The sequence below is a fragment of the Benincasa hispida genome, chromosome 1 (genome assembly GCF_009727055.1).
Source record: "Benincasa hispida cultivar B227 chromosome 1, ASM972705v1, whole genome shotgun sequence".
Taxonomy (NCBI): Eukaryota; Viridiplantae; Streptophyta; class Magnoliopsida; order Cucurbitales; family Cucurbitaceae; genus Benincasa; species Benincasa hispida.
This window is the reverse complement of record NC_052349.1, coordinates 79,534,811-79,543,139: the sequence shown is the minus strand read 5'-3', so window position 1 is coordinate 79,543,139 and position 8,329 is coordinate 79,534,811. Positions and strand designations below refer to the sequence as shown.

Below are 8,329 nucleotides of genomic sequence, written 5' to 3'. Positions count from 1 at the left end.
ATGGGGCTAAATTGAAAAAATTAACGATAATTATTAGAAAACACACACACGCACATATTTAACCTAAATTTAATGACATGATTAAATATGTAAGAACGAAACAAATTACCATTCACAAAAGCTTTGAATTTCTGAGGGTTTATGGTCTCGAAATCTTGTAATCTTGTCTTGTGAGCAAACTCTATTTACAATAATTTTATAATATTTTGCACTGTTTCTTCAAGAGATCCTTTTGGCCACTCATATAACATAAACTAAACAAATTAAGTAATTACAGAATGATATGAGACAGAGAAAGAAATAGGAAAAAAGATAATTTTAGAGAAAGAAAAAGAGAAAGAAAGAAAAACCTTGGTTCTGCCATCTTCAAAGAGCTGGTTAACAGTTTCATAAGTTGGGGGCTGTCCATGCCTCCATTGAATGGTAGGATCCTCCAAATTCAAGAAAACTCTATACTTATCAGCAACAATACTGGTTTCCTCAGGGCTCATCTTAATAGATTGCATTCTTTTCTTTAATTAACCAAAAACAGGATATATTTGGTGTGATGAATTGAATGGCCAAGTTATGTGGAGTTTTATAGGTGAAATATGCCACTCCCGTGTTTCTTTGGGTTCACCATTTGATTTTTAGATCTAATTCTTTTTCCTAGTATTTAGAATTTACGCGGTTGTAATACCATATTAAAGAAACATGAGATTTCATCGAAATTATACATATTTTATTCATGCTTTGATTGTTACCAATTAGTTTTGAACGTCTCTTTGTAGTGGTCTCAAAACTAATTGGTAACAATTGGTAACGAACAAGGCATGAGTCACGGTCCATATGCAACTTATAAGGATTGAGAGTTTCTTTTTTTTTTTTTTTTCTTTTTACTTTTATATATATTCTTTTATAAGGATGATGAGATCTTCAACACTCCCTCTTGATTTCTTGATTTTTTTTTAAAAAAAAATATCGACTTATAATAAAACATGAGTATGTTCAGTAAAAAAAAAAAAAAAAAATGAAATTTCAGAAATTTGACATTCTTTCTAGGTTAGTTCATGCATATTATACAACTAAAGTGTTCATTGATTGAATTTTATGGATTCAATCTAATAGTTCAAATTGCTTATAATTTAAACTCTTATTAAATTATCAACCCAGCCAATCCATTAAAGTAATTTTAATTCTTATTAAATTGCAATTATAGTTCATAACCAATGGACCTTGTTAGGTAGTGCAATGCGCAACTTAATTTCAAAATATGCCTTATACATAAGGGTGATTAAAAAAAAAAAAAAGCTGACTATTCAAACGTTCCAAACATCTAACCTAACTATTATTGTTTGTGTCGTTTGCGATTTAAAATTAGTTAATTTGAGTTATTTTATAATTTTTTTTTTAATTTCATATTATTGTGGGTGCATTAGATTGGGTCGAGTCAAACTCTAATTGTGTTTAGAAAAAAAAAATCAATCTAAACTTTTCATCTAATCAAAATCATATGGATTGAGTTGAGTTGTTTGAAATTTTGAGCTGTCACCCGTTGGTTTCTTTATCACACTAAAAATATAATGCTGAAAGTTTAGCTTTTTTTTTTTTAACAAAATATTAAGAGAGTATGTGATCAATAGATATATCAGGATATCTCAACTAGGTTGATACATCCGTAGCACTATCATTATGCCTCGGATCCAAAAGCTATGCATTCATTCTGTTGGGCTTTGCAAAATGAACGAGGCCCAAAATCACAATCTGATCCAACTTTGGAAATGGAGTAGTTGACAGATGTGGTCAATGTGAGGCCACGTAGCAGAAGGACGTCTACACGTTTCTAGTAAGTTTCTTTCACTTGAAATTAATTGTTTTCAATCTAATTTGATTTCAATGTGAAAGAAAACCTCTCTTTCTCTAAAACTTGGTCTTTCTTTCTATTTAGTTTGAAGTTCTCTCACTCACAAACCTTTTACATCTCTAGTGGCAAGCTTTTGCAAGATAAACAAGCACTACTACAAAAACAGTGTGTCTTGACTTTTTTAAATGTCAAAAATGACTTTTCTTGACGTTTTTTAAATGTCAAGAATGACTTTTCTTGACGTTTTTAAAAATGTTAAGGAAGCCAATATCAAGAATGTCGATTTTCTTGACATTTTAAAAAGTCAAGAAAAGTGACACTTGACATTTAAAAAACGTCAAGAAACATAGACACTCGACATGTTTGAAATGTCAAGAATATGCACATTCTTGACATGGAAAAACATCAAAAAATTTTGTGAACTTAACATTTAAAAACGTCAGAAACACAGACACTTGACATTTTTTAAATGTCAAGAATATGGACATTCTTGACAAGGAAAAACGTTAAATTTTGTGAACTTGACATTTAAAAAACGCCAAGAAATTTGTTTGTGATTTTTTAAAAAAATCTACAATGTTGATGTTTTTACCTATAATTGCTCTTATATTTTGATCCAACAACCACATTTGGTATATATATGACATAAATTCATCAATCAAATAAACAATATACACACATTGACAAACTTATATATCAACATAACAAAAAAACCACCAATATCTCTTTATAAAAACTTAACTTCTTTAACATTGTCAATATATACAACCTAAGCAACATAATTCTAATAATCAACTCATATGGACACTTCCTAAATAATATAAGGAACATAATTCTGTGAACCCAATATAAACAGTTTCAAAAAATATATTTCATCCCCCCCCCCACCGTACATATTTGAATAATACCAAAAAATATTTATACCTATATGGGTATGAAGTAAATCCAGAAATTGATCAGCCGAAAGAAACACATCCAAAATGACCAACCACGATCACATATAGTAACCTAAAAATTCAGCCAACTCTATCCACACCTCATCCAACTCGATTTGTGAGTATGGTTTCCTTGTATCAATTTATACACATAAAAGCCAAATATTATAATGGATTCTATTGTTCTCTATACTATTTGAAATGTCGAAATAATGATAACATATCAAATCTGAGATGACAATGCTTTTTTTAGTCACAATATCCCTCATATACCTCATGACATAGTATCCACATTCGGGATTCCCAACTTGTAGAGGACACTATAGAGAAAAAAACCAGTAAATATGATTGAAGTAATCCTTACATACTAGATGTCTACTTAATATGATGAATAAGTAGTCGTTGTTAATTTATACTTGCCTTTACTATTCACCATAAGGTTTGCTTCCGGCTTTTTTTACTATTCTTTTGAGATTGAAACATCGCAATTGTCCTATTTGTCAAAAAATAACCATAAATTATTCTAAAATAAAGTACACTTTAAAAAAAAAAACTACGAATGAAAAAGCACTAGAAGAATTGGGGCTTTAATATCGGTTATAAACCAACATTAAAGATAGTGTTATTAAAGCCCTTTAATGTCGGTTTTAAACCGACATTAAAGGGCTTTAATAACACTGTCTTTAATGTTGGTTGCAACTGAAGCCCAAGAATCAAATGAAACCCTTTAAATCGACAATGAAGCCCAGAATCTGTCCATTTTATCAATTATTGTCCATTTTTTTTTAAATTCTGTTGCCAAATCCATTTTTTCGGTAAAAAAGTATAACATGACACATCATCATCGAACGCTGTGGCTATGACATATTATTCATGTATGGATTGTAAATCTATTACATTTAATCCGCAAATTCTGCTATAAAATTATAATTTAAAAGGTCGTACAATAATTCAGACCTTGAAAACACAAATTACAAGTAATACAAATATTATGAGTTTACTGTCCCTCTCCACTTGGTAAGTATGAATCCCTTCATAATTCTTTTTTAACAGACCCCCCCCCCTCCCCCCAGCTTCAACAATGTCTGGTTATAGGCATCTTTGTCTAACCACTATTGTTCAAAGGATCACAAACAATAAAGGTTTAAAACAAAGGATTGAAAGTGAAAATGTGATCAGAATTCATATTCAACTAACCGTGTTTATTGGGAATGTACATAAATGGTACATTCAAGGAAAAATTCTTGTAGTGAATGTGTTGGATCTAGAGTTCCCAAGAAAAAAGCATAAAGAGGTTGCGATACCAAATCTTTACTCTTTTGTTGCACCTGCAAAATAAGAAAACTCAATAGTTGAATAAATGAGAGAATCTTCTTTTTCAAGATCTTGAAGAAGAGAAGCTTGGTTACCTAGATATGAGATACGAAGACGATGCAAAATTTTCGGCAGCATAACGATGCTACCACAATAAAATCAAAAATTTACCTTGAACCTATTCAAAGAAACACACTCCCAAAAATATTTCACAACCACTTGTTCTCAACAGAACTATTAGAATTCCCAAAAAATGAATATTCAAGAACACATACGTCAATAAGCAAATTTAGCTCACAATGTACTTCAAATCTCAAAAGTTGTCACAAAAACTATCATAGTACATGAATAACCCATAAGCTACCATAGTGCAACCCACAAACTCAAGCACCTTGAATCAAATCTAAACTACAAATAAATAGTACCCATGAGTCATAAACGGGTGTTACATTCTAATCCAATATGGTCCAAAGAGAAATAAGCACACTATAACTTCTCAAACAGGAATTTTCATTTCATTAGAGTCACTTGAAAATACTTAGAAACTGTGCTCTGCAAACATTCAAAAATGCAGTTACCAGGAACAATTTTTACATGAATCCCTTGTTGTTGCAATAAATCCATCTCCTCCCCACCCCTTCCAAACACCTAAAAAACACATAAACAAAACCATTAAAAGTATAGGGTAAAACGAACCTAGCGGCGCGTGCGGCGAAGACACGCGAACGACGACAATGCCTTCCATGTCTCTTCCGAAGGTGTCTTAAATATTGAAGAAGAAACAACAAAAGATGACATTATTTTAGTAATCTTTCTTTCTCAGCTCATACAAAAAAAGAAAAAAATAGGAAATGGCCAATTTAAACATATTCTTCCAAGAAAAACAGATAGATCGATGTTAATAAATGAGAGAATCTTCTTTTTCAAGATATTGAAGAAGAGAAGCTTGGTTACCTAGATATGAGATACGAAGACGATGGAAAATTTTCGGCAGCATAACAATGCTACCACAACAAAACCAAAAATTTATCTTCAACTTGTTCAAAGAAACACACTCCCAAAAATATTTCACAACCACGTGTTCTCAACAGAACTATCAGAATTCCCAAAAAATGAATATTCAAGAACACATACATCAATAAGAAAATTTAGCTCACAATGTACTTCAAATCTCAAAAGTTGTCACAAAAACTACCATAGTGCATGAATAACCCACAAACTACCATAGTGCAACCTACAAACTCGAGCACCTTGATTAACCCCAAAATTCCTAAGCTCACAAAATGCCTAGAGAATTGAGAACAAAATTATAAAAGGAGAACAGCATTTTACCTGCACTTTTTGGTGCCGAATCAACCCATTACTTCCATTCTCCTCCTTTCCAACTTCTTCATCCTCGGGAATTGCATCTAGGACACCTTGCCTCAAGTTCCTTCGCCACGAACTAACCTGAATTGTCTGTGTCAAGATCACTAGCATACTGGAACAACAACCTGCAATATAAACCTCAATTGACGGGGAGGAAACCCCAAGTTTAGGCTGGAAAAAGGTCGAGGAACCTGAACACATGGATGCAACCATATAACATTCCATAGTCCAACCTATCTTCTTCGAATTGTTCTCCAATCCAACACTCCCATTAATCCAATTGACCTCGATTCGTTCCAAAGAGCCACAGAGAATCAAATCCTCATTCTCATACACCTCAAACTCCACACTACTCGAGATCCGAATGCTATCAATGCTAAATTAGGTAACCTCAGAGGATTCCTTGTTGAGTCGATCACGATGAAGGGCAATAAAAGCAGAGTTGAAGGGCGGAAGGTGTTTTTCTCAGATATTGGGCATCATCGGAAGAGAAAACCGGTAAGGTATTCGAAAAACAAAAGGAGTAAATTCTATTGTCACAAATATACCAAACGAGCAGCAGATCTGCATGGAGAGATGCAAACCTGGCGAAGAGACATGAACGAGCAGTAGATCTGGCGAAGACATGCGAACGATGACGGAACGAGCAGTAAATCCGGTGAAGACACGCGAACGGCGACGAAACGAGCAGGAGATTCGGAAGAATGACCAACAAATCCGAGTGATTGGGTGCGGCAGCGCGGATTGTGTGACGAACAGACCTGCACGGAGGTCAGATCTACACCACAACAGACTTTTCACCCACGATCGACGGACGAATGGCATGGTTTTGAAAGAGAAGAGTGATAAAGAATAGGGTCTGAAGAGGAAAGTGTGAGAATGAGAGGAAACAGAAAATAGGGGGAGAGTGAAGAGGGAAATGAAAAAAATGGGGGGAAAACAGAAAGTGAGAGGATAAATTAAGCAGGTCTTTAATGTTGGTTTAAAACTGACATTAAAGGTCCCCTACAATGCCGGTTTAAAACCGACATTAAAGATCCACTTTTTTTAAAAAAAAAACAAAACCGACATTATACATCCACTTTTTTTAAGAAAAATAAAACCGACATTATACATCCACTTTTTTAAAAAAATAAATAAAATCGACATTATACATCCGATTTCACTTTTTCCAACAGACATTAAAGCTCAAAATTCTTGTGGTGAAGGTTAACTTACGTGTCAGTTATATATGAACCCAAGGTGTAATCAAACCTCAAAAAATTGAACCCAAGGTGTGCACATGCTTTAATGTGTTAAACATATATTAATTCCAATAACTAAAAATTGAACCCAAGTTTGGCAAAACATAATTTAGTTCATAAAGCCCTAACAAATTAGACACATGGACATATCTAACTTTGGCAAGCATTTAATTAAAGAAAAGTGGCAAGTTCTCTAAAATTAAAGCCCTAACTTTGGCAAAGTGGCAATCCCAACTATGGCAAGTTCTCTAAAATTTAATCTCATTCAAGAACAATATGAAACAAGGGTTTATTATGAGATTTAAGAATATACATAAGAGATTCAACCCAACTTTGAAAGTTCAAGCCTCAAACCAAAAAAACCAGGCCCTAATTTTGAAAGTTCATGCCTCAAAACAAGAAAAATCAAGAATTAAACCTAATCTAAACAAGATTAAGCCTAATCTAAACAAGAAAATCAAGATTAAGCCTAATCAAACCAAGAAAATCAAGACTTAAACCCAATCTAAACAAGAAAGTCAAGATTAAGCCCTAACTTTGAAAGTTCATGCCTCAAATCTATTTACCTCAATGAAGAATCTCTTCAAGATTGATGGAATAACAAAGATACATCAAAGGGAAGTGAAAAACCAAGAAGATTTCAAGTGTATTACGCAAAAAAATCGACTAAAAGCATTGCAAAAGATAGACTGAAAATCGACTACTGGAATTTCTTTTAAATCTGTCTGATAACGTCGCAACGCTACTAAAAGAGCGTTGCAACGCTGTTCAAGAGGCACGTAATTTTTCTGTCAATACCCATAGCATTGCAACACTGCGTGCATGAGGCACGTGCGTTTTTCATTTTTCCATCAAAATACGTAGCGTTGCAACGCTACCCTGTATATTTTACAATTCTTGATGTTTTAAAAACGTCAAGAATCCGTTAATTGAACTTGACGTTTTTAAAACGTCAAGTACTGTATTTTCCAGGAAAAATTGACTACCCCGCTTTTTAAAATTAATTCTTGACGTTTTTTTCTTTAACATCACCTATTTCTTGACATTTTTTCATAAAAATGTCAAGTATTTAAAGTTGCAAACGTCAAGAAAGGTGGTTTTTCTTGTAGTGAAATCAAAACATGCACGTCTTGAAGAAAAAAGAAGAAGAAAATGAACACAAAGATGTAGGTGGTTTGATCAAGATGACCTACATCCACAGAGAAGACAAAATATTCACTATAAGGACTGTTTACATATGAAGTTCTCTCTTTTTACATCTTCTTGCTCACTCTCTTTTGATTTGAATGTAACCTCCCTTTTATATAAAAATATTGTACAGTTGAGTTAGTTATTTAAAAATGAGCCATTGGAATAATTTTTCTTCAATTCTCCACCTTGATTCTAACTCGTGTAGTCTTTTGTCTTTCCAGCTCTGACTTGTCTTCACTCTTCTTTTGGTGAAGCTGACTAACTCAAAGCATTTGAGGAGCTTGAGCTTTAAAATGAGTTTCGTGAGCATGTCAGCTGCATTTTTAAAGGTATGATCCTTTAGTACTTCGACTTCTTCTTTTTCTATTTTATCACGAACAAAGTAGTACTTAACATCGATGTATTTAGTTCTACTATGATAGTATGGATTTTTG

At 33.1% G+C, this 8,329-nt stretch overlaps 1 pseudogene; it reads right to left on the bottom strand.

Moving 5' to 3' along the window:
- Positions 1 to 4,602: 4,602 nt before the first annotated feature.
- Positions 4,603 to 6,087, bottom strand: LOC120079466 (annotated as a pseudogene).
- Positions 6,088 to 8,329: the final 2,242 nt, after the last annotated feature.